Genomic DNA, 19,157 nt, shown 5'->3' on the forward strand with positions numbered 1-19,157 from the left:
CTCAGGAACGTACAAAAATTTAGAGATCTTCAGCCAATGATTTGGCTGAATATTTCATGTGAGAGCTTTCCTCTGCTCTTTCTATCAGGCCCTGGGTAAGATTTTACTCCCGGCCTCTCTTTCATCTCTCTTCTCTTCCAGTACATGCCTACTCCTTCCACCTTTCCCTCTCACCCTTTCCTCTCATTCTTCTGACTGAAATGCTTTGACAGTACTGTTATTCCTCCTGTCCATTTCCCAAATGTGACTTTTTTTTTCATTTTCCCTCTCACAAGGTGGACTGTTTGCACTCCATTGCTAGCAGAAGTTACAACGCTCATGAATTCATCTGTAGCTGGATTTGCACAGTTAGAACAAACAGTTACGTAACCACAATTTACACAACAATATCACCTCATTTTAAGATTCTCAGCCTCAAGACCTGGGGATCCCCTGGAATGACAGGCTACATCTTCAGGCTACATATCTCAGTTCCCCTGGAGAAAATGAATGCTTTGGAGGATAGATTCTATGTCACTGTACCCCACTACAGTCCCTATCCTTCCCACCCCTACCCCTACCCCTAAATCTACCCCTAAACCTCCAGGAATTTCCCAACCTGTGTCCAGATAAAAACAGAGGCAAGGTAGCACCCCAGCCTACAAAATCTCAAAGCAACCCTCCTGCCCAAGCTCTTAGCACTTCAAGCAGCATGATAGTGCTGGTAAATCTTAAGCAATCCTCTGCTACTCTGTTCATTAATTCTGGAGATAGGACATTTTCATTAAAGGAATGGTAACCTACTCAGTGAAGCAGTCCATGCGGAATGCATGAAAATATATTACACTGAATTAGGTCTTTGGACTGTCAGAGTTGGTATTGTTTGCTCTGCTTGACCTCTGCCCTCCTGTTCTCGAGAAGAGGTTTTTCAAATCATCTACTATATTTAAGTTGAGATGCAGAGGATTGAACATGTGACCCTCTGTATATAAAACAGAAGCTCTACTACTGAGCCAAAGACCCTCTCCAGTTATGTAATGTTGTCTTACAGCAACTGAGGCAGCATGTCGTTTCGGCCAGTGAGAGAAGCAAGGAGCAACTCTGCCGTCCTGTTTCCCCCCAAGCCCTTTTATTGACAATTTACAAGTGGAAAAACAAACAGGGCAGGCAGGCACAATGGACAGGGCAAAGAGCACAGGAACATTTGGGCAGGAGATTTGGCATAATTGCACGTACACATTGGAGCCAGGAGGTCTTGCAACCTCAGCAGTTTTCTCCGAAACCATATTTGGGAAGGAAAGGTCAGTTGCACGTGAGAGGCCTTTTTCCAAGCAGTGTATTGCTATACACAGCCCCTCCCCCCCCCGAATGTTGGGGAGCCCTTTTCCAAGCAATGTGCTGCCATACTCGAGAGCCTCCTGGGCGCTGTGAGACCCCTTTCCAAGCAGAATGGCTGCCGTACTCGGGAGCCTCCCAGGCTTGTGCCCCCCAACAATGTAATAGTACCTTAGGGCTATCTCATCCTTGTGAACAGCGATAGAGTCTGGTATCAATCAAGATATCTGAATCTTAGGTAACCTTCTTCCTGTTTAGCACAATGTAAGAATCCAGTGGAAATAATCTAGTCCTAATTGCTAATACAGTGCTCTCGCATCAGGACTTCTGAACTTCTTTTAACATTCCTCTTTCTAAAATGTAACTTTGTGGCTTCATTTTTTTACTTCTTGCTCTTTTTGTATGTTCCTCCCATACAAAGGCAAAAAGCAGCTCTTTATTCCTCAGACTCAAAAGGAAGCATTCACACAAAGAAATTAAACTGCAGAACAGCTGAACTCTTCTACACTACGCTAGATCTGCCCCCTCTCCCAAACATCTCAAGTTGGCAGTACTTCCAACTGTCACAATATTTCTTTGAAGTTTTCTGTAATTGGTCTCCTAATTATCCTTGACCATCTTGTTAGACTCTGTAAACCAGGTTAAATCAAATGGTACTGATAATGAAGGATGAACATTCAAAGTAGTGGGGACTTGAAGTAACAAATTACTTGTGTCAACTTATTTATTCAAATGTATTTATGTAAAATATTTAACTAGGAATTTGCAACTGAGATTAAAAGTGTGTGTCTCTGTCTTGTGTAGTGAGAGAGAGAGAGAGCTAACAGCAATGCCAATATTTTAAAAAGGTTTTTAAAATGGAAAAGAACTGAGGAAATTTCCTGTCTGGGGAAAGGCTTTGTACCTGCAGTGTGAATGCCAGTCATTTTGTTCTGGATGAAAGACTCTAGAACACTGTGCAGCACCTACATATGGTTCACCTAGAACACAAGTCATGTAATAATGGGTAGGAGGCAAGATTAGATTCTACAGGACCGTGGAGAGTTCCCAGGTCAGAGAAACATTGCTCCAAAAACAGAGGGAACCCTGCTGAACTCTTCTATATGAATTTACCCATTTTTTCTGCTGAAGTTCTATTTCATATTCTTTTTCACTGCATGAAGTATGGTAGGGGATTACTGAGGACAGGACATTCTCAGCAGTGGTTCCAGGACTGTGGGACTCCCTCCATATGAAGGCTTACCGATTGTTGAATTTTAGGCTGTGGGGCATAGAATGAGTTATTTCAAAGGGATTTTTAAGTACCCTAAAATACATCTTCAACTGAGGTGGCTGCTGTTATTTTTCATCTTCTTTTTTCCCCCAATGTCTGACTTGCATTGTGGATTTTATTTTTTAATGAATTGTCAGCTTTGGGGATTTTTGAAATACATAATTGGTGATACCTACCTGGTATTATAAGAATGTAATGGGGAGTGGAGGTCCATGGGTTTTTGGAGAAAAGGTGGGATTTAAAAAATCCATTGTGTATAATTAATGGCAGAACATCTATTTTATAAGGCAGTTTACCCAGCATTGCCAATCCTGCCATGTTGAAACAGTTGCACAACAGAGTTTTGTGTCATTGTGTGATGTACTAACAGCAGGATGATGGTGAGTTTTAATGAGCCTAGCCAGCATTCTGTGTGAATGAAAAGCACACCCTGGAGCATTTCTACAATGTGTAAGGCATCTGTAGCAAGCATAGTGTAGTAATCAAGTCAAAGCGGGAAGAGTTCATTTAGAAGGCAAGCAGTTTAAACATCTCTGGCCAAGGGCCAAGCTGTGCATCTACAAAGGATAGTCCTTTTAAAAGAAGTTGAGGGCATTTTCAGATTCTCAGAGGTCACCATCAGTATCCTGACAAGACTAGGTAGCCATTTGGGGGCAAATTCCAGATGACAGTCCAGTTTAGCAGAAGCTTGCACAGAACATTTGTGTCGGAACGGACTCTTTACTTTTCAACCACCTATTTAACTTAAACAAAATATGGTTTCTTTTTGAGGGTTGCTCCAAACTTTACTGAAAAGGGATTTCAGTGCTCAGAGTCTAAAGATTTAGCATAATGCATGTTGTGCCAAAATATATTGTATTATTTTAATTTAGGTGATTAATTTAGATTGCTATGCAATCATTGGTTATTAATGGACAGGAATAAATATATAGTTATCAGTAAAAGTCCTCCATGCTCCAGAAAACATGACTTGACATCATTTATTGTATAAAATACAAAAGGTCAGGTCCCTGCTCCAAGTAGCTTACAATTTAACATTTGTCATCAGGAGACAACCAAGGGAGAAGAGGGAGAGGGGTATTGGGTAGAAAGGTGTGTGTCTTTATTATACTGGAAGTTATGTGATTTCTTAAGGTTGTCCACGAACAGATATTTGGTTTATTTCAACACTGTTCTGCCAGATATTTTCCAACTTTACAAATGGTTTTCAAACTTTCTTTTTCAGATCCTTGTCTCTCAGGCTCAGATTCTCTCCCTCCCTCCCTTGCTCTTTAAACAAAAGCTTGTAATCTGTGTTATCAATTTGTCTGAGCAGAAGCTGGGGAGCATGCCCCAAACAAAGTCAAAACTCAGATGTGGCATTCCTAACCAATGTCCCTCAGCAATACGAAGCTGTGAAACACAAGCATGGCTTAGGATGTGCTATCAGATTGTTCAGGCTGACCGAAGTCCAGCAATTGTGGACCATGCTATGCTTGAATGGATCAGTAAACCTTTATTTGGCCCAGAATCATTTGCAATTATTGATTTAGATTGTTGTCTCTGACCTTGACTGATGGGAAAGCTTGGCAATTAAAATAAATAAATTAGGGTCCCAACATGTAGCCAATTAATCAAACAAAATCTTTTGATCAATTAAAATGAGTGTCTTTGATTAGTCAGGCATGAAGGTTTTTTTTAAAAAAAAAAAAGTAAGTACTTGCAGATACTCAGCTTGCAAGTTGACTTCGGTGAACAGGTTTTCCTCCTTCATTGAATAACATGGACTTTTCTGAGAGAGTACTTCTTGTGACAAGCAAATACATCATCCCAAAATAATGAAATAATGTTTTTTTCATTACAAAAATTATTTTATTCACATGTAAATTTACACAGATTTGATCATTCAATCAATTATAACTTACATGGCTAATCAACGAATTTTTGTTTATTTTTGAATCATACTAAATACATAGAAGAATGTATGGGACCCTCCTCCCATACTGAACCATTGATCTTTCCCTTGTCCAGGGGTCATTCTGCTTTGGATGAACAGTGTGTTGCAATCTTTCATTTAGACAAGAGAATGCTCAGTATCCATGGCTACATCCTTTATGGTACCATTATTAAAAATGTCATAATTTAGGAAACATTGTGCATAATTTATTGTTTATCAAGGCCTTTCATCTTGCAGATTTTAATCCAAACACACTGTGAGTGCATTTGTCATTCTCAGCAGACATGATCAATTTTTTTAATGAAAAACCCTGCCATTTTCTAACTCACATATGGAGTTTTGCCTGGCTGCCTTTGGAGAAGATCTCACACAGTTTTTTTAAAGGGATACTATACTTTAGGGAACCATATATGTCTTAACATTAGAGCAAATAGTTTTGCATGTTGAAGATCTCTAGTTCAGTTGCAGTCATTGATGGAAAAAGATTGGGAGTCACTTCTGATGGGAATAGGGATGCTTTCAAATTTCTCATCCCTGCTGTTTCATCTTGAAAATCCTTGTTTCGATTTTGTTTTCCCCGTCTGGGAATTTAACAAAGAATACTGTATTTTCCTATCATATTCTGTACCCTTGCACCAAATTTTTCCTTGTTAAAGGTATGTATTTCATCACTATTTGTACACCAGCATTATACACTGTACTGACCTTATTTCATTATACATATGCAGTACAAATACATCACAAATGAGCAGCGTATAAGAACAATGCCATATGTGTGAATAATATAAAGTGTCCAACTAATGGAAGGAGTTTGAGAAGCTTGTAAAAATGCTTAGAGACTAAACAAGATCCCCCCCCCCCTTCAAATTGGCCCTGCAAAGGGATCATTATTTTCATTACTTGAGAAGAGGGAAACCAAAAGTTTTTTTTCTGCTGCTCCAGAAACTAGGACAAGGGGCAATTAATTCAAGGTGCAGGAAAAGAGATTCCACCTAAACATTGGGAAGAACAGTACAGTACAGTAAACCTTTATTAGGCATAAATAATTCTACATACAGTATGTTCGTACATTGGGAAGAACGTCCTGACAGTAAGGACTGTTCAGTAGTGGGACACAGTGCCTTGGAGTATGGTGGAGTCTCCTTTGAAGGTTTTAGAACAGAGACTGTATGACCATATGTCAGGAGTGCTTGATTGTGTATTCCTGCATGGCAGAGGGTTGGACTTGATGACCCTTGTGGTCTTGCCCTGCTCTGTGATTCTGTGGCCCTTTCCACACAGGCAGAAAAGAGCACCCCAGAAAAGAGCATGCTAAAAAAGCGTCCCTGGGGAGAAGTTCACACGGCTGGCGCTGCTGCTTCCGGCTCATCGCAGAGGCCAGGGGACACTCCCCCCTGGCCTGCGACTCCAGAGCCATCGCTCCAGCCTGTGGCGGGGGGGTGCCCCTGGCCTCTGCGACCTGCTGGAAGCTAGGAGACAAGGTAGGCGTTCAGCGATGGCGCAGCCTGTGCGAAGGCTGCACCACTGCCTGCTGCCCTCCTGGGACCGTCCGTGTGAACAGACCTGGACTCGTGACGGCTGAGGTCATAATTAAAAAGGGCAGAAATATAGTGAGTTGCTAAGACACAGATAGGACAAACTGGTGAATATTTGGAGATATCTTATGTTGAAGGGTCCTACTCTGACTAGACCCAGGCTAGCCTTATCTTGTCAGATTTCAGAAGGGTTGGCCTTGGCTAGAATTTGGATGGGGGACCTCCAAGGGCTGCCAGGGTCATGATGCGAAAGCCTAAATTCAAGTCTCTTGCCTTGAAAACCCTATAGAGTTGCCATAAGACAGCTATGATTTGACAGCTCACTCTCTCTGGCCGTTTCCGCGACGTGTTCTTGCCGGCCTCTAATGCCTCGCCAAGAGCGCGGGCGGCGTAGGTAGAAGCCCGCTCGCATGCAAGCATGCTTAACCGGCTAAGCGGGAGGTCGGCAGACAGCAGGCGGCTCCGCGACGGAGCCGCTTCTGCGCTCGGGCTTCATTCACGGTGGCCAGCTGCGGGCGTCACAGCCTCGGCCATCGCCAGCCCTCCGACCCCTGGAGGTCGGAGGACAGTGGGTGGGGCTGCCACGCCTCGCAGGCGCATGAGAGACACCGGAGGGGCAGAGATCGGAGACAGTAAGTCGCTCGGGCGGCTGGGTTCGCACTGGCCGGCAGGAAGACGCCTTCCCAACAACAACCCTTGGGGCAGGCTTAGGGCGGCTTGACGCCTGGGGAGGGAAGAAGACAGCCGCTGCTGCTGCAGCAGCGGGCCAGGTGGACGGCGGCCTGGGGGTCATAACCCCCAGGTTGCCATAAATGGGCCGTGCAGAAACGGCCTCTCACACACACTAATGAAGGCCCATTACCAAGACAACACGACATTTGTTTGAATAACAGGGAGGGTTTAGAATTCCCAACAGTGACTAAGGAAGTGCTGGAAAATGTGTGGATGGAGAAATTGTACAAAGACAGTATTTGGGGAAAGTGTGCTATTATTTCTGGGCAATGTTCTAGGCTGCGTCCCTCATATCGACTGTCATTTATCATAGAAACTAGGGAAAATTTCTAAAACATCAATATGCAAAGACCTTTTCTCCTACTCTTCAGTTCCTTAGACATGGGAAATTTGGACTGGGGTTGGGCGAAGGATTTATTCATTTACTTGTAACATTTATCTCTCACTTCTCAACCCAAAGTATGCCCTTGGTGCTTCTACAGCACTTTGGGGAAGGGCAAAGATTCTTGAGACAGGAAAGATTTAGACTAGAATTAGCACGGCTGACAGTAACCAGAGCATTACGGGGAGGGGGACTGTTCTCAAAACAATGGTAGCCAAAGTTCTACCTTAGTTGCAGCCCACTCCTAAAATGTGAGTCATTTAATTAAAAAATAGTTTAACCCATATAATGTTATCTCATGCCTTCAGCTGCTGAATACAAGCAAAATACATAACAGTCACTCATCTGAACTGGAGAAATGCTGTCCATCAAAGTAAACAGACAATACTGAACTAGATAGACCAGCTTCACAATGCAGTCCTATACTGACTGCATGTAGCCTAAGTCCATTAGTACTCTGCATTGGATGGCAATGTCCTAATGCCATCCTAAGCTGCTATATGCTTCTGAATCCCTTGAAGTCAACAGTCTTTGAATGGTAGATCTCTTCTTAGAATGGTGTCAGTCTCCTATCTATGTCACCATAACTAATGAGGAACATCCTTCCATTTTTCAACCGTCTTGCATGGTTACGAAAACAAACAAGGATTATGTTTTTGCAAGGCAAAACACAGCCCACATTAGCTATACCCCATATATTACTATGAGACACTCATACAACATACGTCATTGTCCAGACTTGGCTCCAAATTCCCTTGAACAAATTTTAACTAAGCATTCCGACTGATAAATCCATAAGCATAAGGTATAAATCTCTAGCTGTGCGAGCCTATCTCTACTAACACCCTGTTTATTGCCTGTGTACTGCAGCCACCGCACAGCACTGTATTCACTTAGCATAACAATTCCATATTTCAATTCCAAAGGCAGGTAACACTAATTACAAGAGAATGCTGCTTGGCGTCAGCATTGTATTTATTTGTACATATCATGCAAAATTATTCATGAATTGTAAGTGTTCGTTGCTTATTAATTAATGCAATGCCCATTCTTTTTCAATATTTCTGGACATCTTGAGATTGAGCTTTCCAACATTCTGAGCATAGCTAGCCAGCAAACGCTGGGTCTAGTAGTCACGAGCCAGCAGAACCAGAAAGGCACTGAGAGATTAAGAGAAAGAGATAGCAAAATCTACCCAGTTTATGAAAGACAATTTGGGTCTTCTAGATATTACAAGCATGGACTGGTCCAATGGCAGTGGTACTTATAATTAATTGATCACAGTCAGATATTACATGCATGGAGAAGAAGGCACACATATTCAGCAGCCAAGTTCCATGTAAATAACAAAACTGTGTAACCCTAAACAGAACTGCACCTTGCTAAGCTTACTGACCTCTGCTCTGAATTGCCTTGAAAAGATCAGTATGACTAGCACATTTATCATACGATCAGCTTCCATGCATCAGAGTGCAATTGGTCAGATACATGAAGAATGACCACATATGACAGGTGTGCATACAAACAAAAAACAAATGGTGAGTACGTTTATTTTGAGAGGAGGGACAGCTTATATAAGCCCAGGAGCTAAAACAATATCAACAAAAAGGTATGTGGCTTTCTACAGAGAATGCATACGAACAGGATATAATCAAAAAAGGAAATGATTCCATCAGAGTGGCTATCAGTATTTCCATTGGGTGATGATTCAGCAAAGCAAGTTGTGTAGAACGGCTACCAATGCAGCCAAAAGGGACCAGCACCTTCCACAACACTTAAATTCAGAACACTTGGAAGTGAAAACAGCCCTGTAGCAAGTCAAGCTGAATGGCTCTGCTGTGCACCAAGCCTGCACTCCAGAGCTACTCAGTTCCACAGGGCCACCAATGGGGATTAGCTCAACTGCTGTAAGATCCCCTAAACTGGAAGCTGCACAGAAAAAAAGCAATTGTTGTGCTGACATCATTGCTGATGAGGGATCTAAGCCAAGCAGCTCCTAAGCCTTGGGCAAATTTGCAGGATTTAGCTATCCTTCTCTCTGACTACAGCCATTCCTGTACGCCACTTTCCCACCAGAAAACTTACCCCTGTAAGTTACATGGCCGATTCACCACTGCCCCTGCAGCTGAAAACTCTCCTTCACCCAACTGCCAACGGCATCCAGTTCTTCATAGGTTTTTAGTCAAATATGGCCTTTTCCGCAGAAGTTGCTTATGTTTCTAGGCCACTAATGCCTCCATTTTTCCATGGAGTTCCGCACGTTTCCCCCGTTATTGGTTCTGGAAATGTTTCCAAGCTTTTGTTTTCAATGTTTCTGAAAACACTTTTAGCACAATGTCTTCTTCCCCCTGAACATTTTCCAAACTAGCTTCCCGCACGGTGCTATCATACTGAAGCAATTCTTTTTTTCCCACCAAAAAGCCTGGTTGCTATCCACACCTCCATGTGGTCACCCAACCTCCCCTTTATCGCTTGATCTGCCATTTTTTTTCCAGTCCTCACCTCTCCTTCACCCCTCCTTGTTATCATTCCTTGAATTCTTGTTTTTCCCACTGTTTTTTAGGATCATCAAATCAGCGACGCTATGAATCAGCGCTACAGTACATGTGTGGAAAACAACAACAGCAACAAAAATGATGGCAGCCAGGAAACAATGTTGTGAGGAAGGGAATGTGGACAAACTGTAGAAAATGATGGGATTGAAAACACCTTCAAAAGGGATAAGCGTGGTGTGAGGAAAAGGTCTAATTAACTGCATGTGTCATGAGTGTTTATGAGCAAGGGAAACAAATTCAGGAACATTTAACTGAAGTGTTACTAAAAATGCAGGCAAGGCTCCTTCCGCACATGCAGAATAATGCACTTTCAAACTGCTTTCAGTGCTCTTTGAAGCTGTGCGGAATGGCAAAATCCACTTGCAAACAGTTGTAAAAGTGGTTTGAAAATGCATTATTTTGCTTGCGCGGAAGGGGCCCAAGATACATTAATGAAAATAAAGTTACAGTGGACAATGGCAGCATTGAGTCTTCTCTGTCGCAATGTTCTTGAGTAACTCCGATTAGTTTTTCTCATGGGTGAAAAGTCTCTGCAACCTCATTGTTATTTGCTCCATTTGGATTACCTTTCCTTTCTTTGACTGTTAAATACTGACACTGGGATCCTGGAATGAGAGGCAGCCGAAGTTATCATGAATTATATTACACAGCAGCAACTGTGGCCACCTCATTGCTCATCGTGTTAGTCAGATTCAGTGCCAACGCTATCTCAGCAACCGACTCTTCACTAAAAGCATAGCTACCTATTTATACCTGGGAAGGAGTTATACAAGAGGTATTATCAAATATAATTGCCATATAAAAAGTTTAAGGTGTATTTTGGGGATTCATTGCCTAGTGAAATATTGAAGGAATTACAACAGAAGGAAAAAATATTTTCTTCTAAAACTGCTACACATGGTTCAGGGGATCTTGTGGCCATCACTCCATCTACCAGCAGTGAATTACACAAGTCAGTTACTCAATGTGTAACATACTCACCTTGTCCATCCTGAATTTATTGCCCATCAACCTTATTGGGTGCTCCCAAGTTTTAGTTTATGAGACAGGAAGAAAAAGTTTTTTCTATCCATTTTCTACATCCCATATCAGTCATCATCCCCCCCCCCCCTTAAAAATTCTAATTCTAAATGAGCATATGAATAAAATTTACAATCCAGGCAAGACACATCAGAGTTATGATTCGTCTGAAAATGGTACATTTTAAAATACAGGATATATCATAATTTGAAAATTATTTATAAGCATGGAATATAGTCAAGGATGAAACCAAGTGGGCACTCATTATGTTCTTCCAAAAAAAGAACCTGCCAGGAAAACTGCAAGAACTATTCTTAACAACAGCTACAGTGGTATTGGCATAAAGATGGAAAGTAAATCCTTGTCCTGACTGAGAAATGGGGGAAGAGAAGATGAGAAAATATGCTACATTGGCGAAGTTGACTAGTCTTGTAAACAGACATCCAAAACAGGAGTTTAATGAGAAATGGAAACTATATTTCTTGCATTGTGCAGATATGTCTTAATAATGTTTTTGAAAAGTAAGAAAGGCAACTAAAATATATGGGATACAATGACTTAGACTATTATTGATGGTGTTAGTTTTTAAAGATAAATCCGCATATTATTATGTGCAGATGTTTGACTTATAATACAATTAATGTGTAGCAGGCATTTCATCTCTTCTGATTTTTAAAGGAAGACTAATTTTAACAGAGTTCTATTACTTGCATAATGGCTTTATATAATTTAGAATATGCTAATAGTCAGGATTCACTTTCTTATATTTATGTAACCTTTTATATAATTTAGAATATAAAAGGTTTTATATAATGTAGAACATAATGAAAATCAAGACACCTTTATTCATGTAGATTTGTAACCTTCTGTTATTTATATCCATTAAAAGTTTATATTCTCATATTTTGTTATATCTATGTTTATATTACATTATTTTTCTTTATTATAAAATTTTAAAACTCACATGAAAAAAGTATGATATGAAGGATGTCCTTTCTCCCAAGCCTTTCAACAGTGTTACCATGGATTCAAGGACTGTGGCCACCTGTAATGCTTTTGTCTCTTTGTTTGATCCTCTCATCGTTTATCTTGAGTCATTTAATGAGTCATTTAAAGAGGTTTTCCAAATATTTTTATGCCAATAGAGTAGGGGTCACTTGGAGAGTGGTGGGGGTTGCTGTGAATTCCCTGAATTGTGGAAGGAGTTGGACAAGATAACTACTAAAGCTCTTTAGTCTTTTCTACAAAGCAGAAATAAAATGTTTTGGCTTTTGGGGTTCACTATGCATGGAGATTACCAGCGTTGCCAGCCAAAACATTTTTTCCCACCTGCTGGCTGATGGAGCTCTTGCCCTTTGCATAGTTCTGCCTGCCATTTTGTGTGCAGCATCAGGGACTCTCCTGTCTCTGTCAACTGGTTAAGGTTTCTCATGGAGGTTTCCTCTGCTTGCAGCTCATTTGTGCACAATTTCACTGTAAAAAAACTCCATGCATGAAGTTTGTTTTGCCTGGAGATTCCACACACGTCATTTTTTTTCCTTTTCTTTTATGAGGGGGATGTCTGTGAAACTACGATGACACAAATATGCACATATTGCAATTTCTCATGTTGTGTCATCATATCTTCCCAGACATCCCCTTCCACACAAAACAAAAAGGGCGGGGGGGGGGGGATGACCCATGTGCAGGATTGTCAGGTAAAACAAACTGTATTCATGTACTTTTTATAATGAAATCATATGTGGATGAGCTGAACGCAGAGGAAATCTTCATGGGAAACCTCCACCACAGCAGCAGTATATGAAATTTATTTATTTTATTTTAATTTAGATCTCACCTCCCACAGGGGTTCTCCAGGGGTGGCAAACAACAGAATAATAAACAGCCATAGCAATTCAAACGTAAGCAGTAGATATTCCCCAATCTGTCTTTAGGGGAAACATTGCCAGTTTAGCACTTTGAAAACCTGGCCGCTTCCACACGGCCAATTAACAACGCTCATGTAAAACGCCTCCCAGGTCGCTGTTGCCGCTGCTGCAACGCAGCAGCGGCGCATCTGGACTCTTCCTCCCAGGGCGGCGCTGTCATTTCTAAACAACAACCTTTAAAGGGTTGTTGTTGGGAGCTGCCTTCCTGGGCGGCGCTGGGTGGCGAACCGCGGCCGCTGAAGACACTGTTCGCTTTCACCACGGTAAATTCTTCATCGCTGGCGTCGTTAGGGCCCCGCCCACACTGTCTTCCCAATCTCCAGTTCGAAAGCGCATGGGCTGCGACGCGGTATGCACTTAATGCAGGGACACCGCGAGTGGGCGGTAGCCGGGCGCTCCATGCGGAGCCGCCAGTCAGCTCGTCGGGTTTCCCGCTCATGACTGGCGAGTTTCATCACTACCGCACCTTTAAGGTAGCGCAAGGAGGCCGTGCGGAAACGGCCCTGGATTGAGATAAATAAAACATTCTGAAGACATTTGGGGGGAGAGAGCTGTGCGAACATCTTCACCCAAATGCTTTTAATAACATTTTCAAGATGTTATATTTCTGTGGTGCTGAAAAAGATGTATGTTTTCTATGTCTCAATTGTTTCAAAATAGTGGTGCAATAGCCTTCCTGTGTTAAGCCATTGTCACCATGGCTGCTACAGGCAAAAAAAATAAATAACAGATAATATTGAGCATACAACCTGGTGCTGGAACAAAAAGATGGTCTACAACCGAAGATAAATAGTTACAATATCTTTTGCCATCGTCCCCAGAACTAGATACAAATGAAGATTGTATTGAATAACACTGAGTTGCTATATGCTGCTGCTCTCCAATAAGGCAGCCACAGGACCTGAATAAACAGTAATGACATAGAAGAAGGAGAAGAAGTGGCAAGTTTGCCTGGATGATTCCATCTAGCTGTCAAAGAAAATCTTTGAAAAGGAGCTGTGATGTTCGTAATGTTCAGAGCCTTGTAGCAATGTCACCCGGAGAAAACTGTGATGAGAGCAAGAGAGTGCACAGAAACACAGGTTCATGGCAAACTTTGCAGTAGATGGTTTCTCAAATACAACATTTCCAAATAAGAGATGAAATACAAAACTACCTGTTGTGCCAATGCCATCTATAGAGTTTATCCAGTCAGATTTCTCACTTAACCTTTGAGCAACTCTCAGATTGGGTGGATAGTCAAGAGTAAAAAGGTATTTCTTTGCAAAGGAGGAAAATAAATTAAACCATGATATCAGCTTTTTTAAAAAAATCGAGCCAATTACAGCACTACTTAGCACAAAAGAAAAGAGGAAAAAGCAAAATGGACAAAATTAATCATGGCTACATTTGACCTAGAATGCTTGTAATGAGTATTTAAACATGGCTTTTGTAAGGAAGGGGGAAAAACCCAGTTATGCTAAAAAGCCGGTCCTGAAAATGGAATTATTATTTCCTCCCTTGTAATTAATTTGCAGCTAGTAGAGACATTAAAGGCTGCATCACAGAATAAATAGTTTATTGGAGCAGGGGAGGTCGGGATGGAGACATTATTTTTGAGCCATTCTCTATACTCTTGCTTAACAGAGAGATTTATTTATTTTTCCTAAAGCAACACACAAAGAACACTATGCCCACCATGGGCAATCATTTCCTTTGATATTTTCCCCCCTCTGCAGCTTCAAAAACATTGGGTTGCTGCAAAGGCTGACATGACTTTGGCTTGGGTAGTTGTATTCATACAGATTTTCTGTTTCTTTTTAAACTACAAAGAGCCGATTCACAATAACCAGGGGAGTGCAGAGTGGCCCCAGAGTGCCCCTTTATCCACAGTGAGGATTTGCTCACATTTCAGTCATGCACCCTGTTTTTAGAAGTTTTGTGAGAACATGTCCATTCATGTCCAGAGATGCCCAGTCAACTGCCTGTTTAGCTTAAGTCCTGCTCACAGGTGGCAATTATTACAGCCAAACCTTTGAACACACCCTTCAGATGAGCCTAAGGCCATTTCTGCACAGCTAGTTATAACGTTGTGCCGTCGGTGTTATTGGCAACGCTGCAGCAACGGAGCATTCGCATGGGCAGGCACTCCATAGACAGGGAGCGCATCGGCTGAACCCCGGCGCGTCGCATGGCTGCACTTTGCAAGTGATGTTCCTTTTCCCCAGGGTAGATGTCATGGGCATTGGGTGCCAGGATTAGCCAGTGTGAGTTGCCATTGTGGGGGGTGGGCTCTGTGGCAGCGATTCCTGGTGGGTGCTTCGCACGATGCCGGCTGTGGAGCGCTGTTGTTGAAAAGACTTGCTCATTGAGCAATTTTCAAATACACCATTGTGGGGCCGCTGGAGCGTTGCTGCATCGCTGCAGTGGCAGTTCTGCAGCAGCAGCCATGCAAACTCCCCAACCATAATGCTGTTTTTACTGTCCTTTTACCAGCTTTTTTGGCCTGTGCGGAAATGGCCTAAGATGCACCTCCAAGCTCATGGCAACATATAATCTCTGGCCCACATCTCCCCCATAGAAAACTTAAAATAAAGTCTGTCCAATTGTCCTGAGTGGGGACATCAGGCGAGAGCATCCCCATACTGCCTCATAGAATTTGTAGTCGTTTAACTGGGGAAAACCTGTCGTTCCCTAAGTATTCAGTGGCATCTTTATCAGGAACTGCTTTGACTGACAGTGGGAGGTTCATCCCAGGTGTTATCCCCAAATTTCTAGGGAGTTTCCCAACCTAAATGTGGCAACTTTCCCCCACCCCACCCCCAAAATCCCCTGCCAGTGGCTAAAAGGAGCTTGAAAATCTAGTGCTTGTCCCATTTTTAATCTAACTTGAACTGTTTACACTTTTTTCCTTCAAGCAATAACACCAGGAGCAGAGGGAACATGAAACTGATGCCTGTTCCACAGTGGTTTCTTGACATCAGGATTTACACAACATATGCAGGCCTATTGAAATGATTGCACTAATAAGATTGGTGCTAAATCTTACATCTACAGGAGGGATGAGTTTACAGGTATATTTTTTGTTAAAACAGAGTTTTCTCAACATCATGGCCAAAAAGAACCTGCTGTATTTTCTCAGTGTTTACTGTGTTTCTACAAGTGCACTCCCAGGTGGTGAATCCATGAATTTAAAACACTGGCAACCTTTAATAGCTGGAATCTGTGGCTATACCTCTTTTTGGTCACATGGGAGAGATTCATTCAAACTTTAGCCAAGGTGAATTACAAGAATTGTTTAACTCTGTGGTTTGTAGCCTGTGTAAACCTGAATGCACGCATACATTTACTCTTAGAATGGAACAGAGATGTCTGTCGTGAGCTAGAGCAATTGTTGGGCAGGACATGCTAGCAAACTGTGATGATAGGGGCTTTAGAACTGGATCTTACTTTTTTCAACTTCAAACTGCAGCTAGGAATTAATATACAAACACGTGTTTTAACAAATGCTGGGATAGTCATACTCCCCAATGGGATCCCAAAGTGGCCTGCAACACTGCTGTCTGCTCCTCTATTTTATTCTCACAACAAGTGCGGAATTTGGTTTGGCTGACCTACAGCCAAAGAGAAGGGGTGTTTTTTTTCCTTTCCTTTCTTTCATATTGAACCTTTCTCCCACATTAAAATGTTGAAAAAATTCAATAACAATACATTAACAGATGATACCAGAACCAGGGAGGAAGGCCAATAACCATTGTTGTGGCTATCTGTAATGAAACCATAAACAAATGGAAAAAAACTTCACCTTTGCAATGAAACAATAAACAAACAAAAAAAGTCTTTACCTCCTGCTCTCCTTTATGGGTATGCATTGACTATGAAGAAGAAAAAGAAGGGTTTGAATTTATACCTTCCTTTTCTCAACTGTAAAGAGTCTCAGAGCAGATTATAATCACCTCCCTTCCCCACAACAGACATCTTGCGAGGAAGCTGGGGCTGAAAGAGTTCTCAGAGAACTGTGACTAGCCCAGTTACCCAGCAGACTTCATGTGTAAGAGCGTGGAAACAAATCCAGTTCGCCAGATTAGAGTCTGCCACTCAGGTGATGGAGTGGGAAATCAAACCTGGTTCTCCAGATTAAAGTCCATCTGCTCTTAACCCCTACACCACACTGATTCTCTTTTGAATGTCCATATAATCTACTGTGATGCCACTATTTTCTATACTGTGGTAATCTGGATAGGGTGGGCACACACCAAATGTTGCACAGCGAATACATGTGCTTTTTGTGTGTGCACATACACAGACTAATACCCTGAGGTTTTTGAAGCACTTTTAGCATTTGGTACAATTATTGAGAAGCTCAGGAAAAGGGAGTTATGAGGGTGCAGCTGAAGAGAGGGGAAATTTGTATCAGCACTTCAGCTAAGACCTCCTTCGGTTTTGATTACACTGGATGGAAGTATTTCCTGTTTGCAAGAGAAAGGTGACAGACTGGATGTTGCGGACAACATTAAAATTCTGGGTAGCCTTTAAAGCAATTCAGAGTGTGTGAGAGAGAATACTTTACAGGATATGAAACAGCTGTCCTTCAGCCAGTCCCTCTGCAGATTACATCTATTGCTTACAGATATCAGAGATTACATTTGTGATGCATGTTACCCTGGGAAGTAAATCTGACCAGACAACAAGGAAGGCGAAAATGCCACGCAACTTTATTTCCTCTGATGCTATAAGACTTAAGTGAAATATTGCCACTAACCGGCAAAAAAAGGTTTTGCCCATGACCCAGTGATGGAAAACTGATTTGAAAAGCATCAGAGAAATGGGTTAGACAACCTTTGAGTGTTCAGGTGTTTTTGCTGTATTTTTTTTTCTTATAGTATGATCAGATTTCTTGAACACATAAATTCACTCCATTTCCTTTCATTTTCCCTTTAATTACCTTCCTGAGAAAGATGTGAGCTTCTGTGACCTTGTACTTCTCTGTTGCTAACAGGAGAGTAAGTGGGAGTTGACTGTGAGGGTCTGTCCTATTGAGGTGGTGAGCTTTGAGACTGTTTTAGGGAAAAGCTGCCAGCGTTGCAGCATTTCTCACAAACAACACACTTAAAAATTGGGCTAATCCTGCTCGCAATGCCCTTTTGCTCTCCTCTCAATTATTTGCACTGTGCAGTTGCTGGTATGTTTGCAGCTTAAACCTGCCTGTATTTTAAACACCAAGACAGCCAGCTTGGTGTAGTGGTTAAGGTGTAGGACTAGGAACTGGGAAAACCAGGTTGGAATCCCCACCCTGCCCTGGAAATTTGCTGGATGGCCATGGGCTAGTCGTACACTCTCAGCCTTGGCCCCGGCAAGTATTTGAATGGGAGACCTCCAAAGAATACCAGGGCATGATGAAGGGGCAGGCAGCGACAAACCACTTTTGAATGTCTCTTGGTTTGAAAACCCTACAGGGTCAATCTAAGTCAGCTGTGACTTGATGGCGAAACACACACACATTTCATGTATCAGTGTTTCTTTTACATCTGTTCAATTGATGGTTATTAGCTGCCGTTGGCACATGCTGAGAATCATACAGCTAGATGTCACGATAAACACAAAGCATCACATGATTGTTCAGGCCAAGCAATACCTTCCCCCAGAGCCAGCATGGTATCGTGGTTAAGAATAGGTGGACTCGTATCTGGAGAACCGGGTTTGATTCCCTGCTCCTCCACATGAGCAGCAGAGTCTTATCTGGTGAACCAGATTTGTTTCCCCACCCCAGATTCCTGCTGTGTGACCTAGGGCTAGTCACAGTTCATTCAGAACTCTCTCAGCCCCACCTACATCACAAGGTGTCTGTTGTGGGGAGAGGAAGGGAAATGAGTTTGTAAGCCCCTTTGAGTGTCCTTACAGGAGGGGGAGTATAAATCCAAACTCTTCTTCTTCTTCATAGATAGATAGATAGATAGATAGACAGACAGACAGACAGACAGACAGACAGACAGACAGACAGACAGACATATCACCTATATATCTATAAAATTCCTTCATTTATAACTTCCTTTCTGTCCAATGGGGGCCAAAAGTAGGTTATAGACTCGCCTCCTCCTTGACAACTCCAAAGATACCACCCCCCCTGTACTTGAGACTGAAACAAATTATAAATTATTTAGATTTAGATCCTTTTAAGACCAAAAATGCATTTGGGATCACAGTGATAAGCTGCTAGAAAGCCCCCTTGGGAACAGTGGGGCAGAGTGGATGCAGCACTGTATCCAAGCGCCTGGCCCTTCAGACATGGCTGCCAAATATCTATATTATGGAAGGATAAACATCAGATATTGTTTTCCAACTTCATAAATAAGGACAGTTAAAGTTATCTTTATGAGTTAATCATGATCCAATGCACACCTGAAAAGGGGGGGGGGAGTTATACCACAACATTTCTAGCGTATGCAACAGAACACAATTACTTCATAGCAACCAGCAAATGAGATAAGGAGCAGTTACATTCT

The sequence above is a fragment of the Sphaerodactylus townsendi genome, linkage group LG13 (genome assembly GCF_021028975.2).
Source record: "Sphaerodactylus townsendi isolate TG3544 linkage group LG13, MPM_Stown_v2.3, whole genome shotgun sequence".
Taxonomy (NCBI): domain Eukaryota; kingdom Metazoa; phylum Chordata; class Lepidosauria; order Squamata; family Sphaerodactylidae; genus Sphaerodactylus; species Sphaerodactylus townsendi.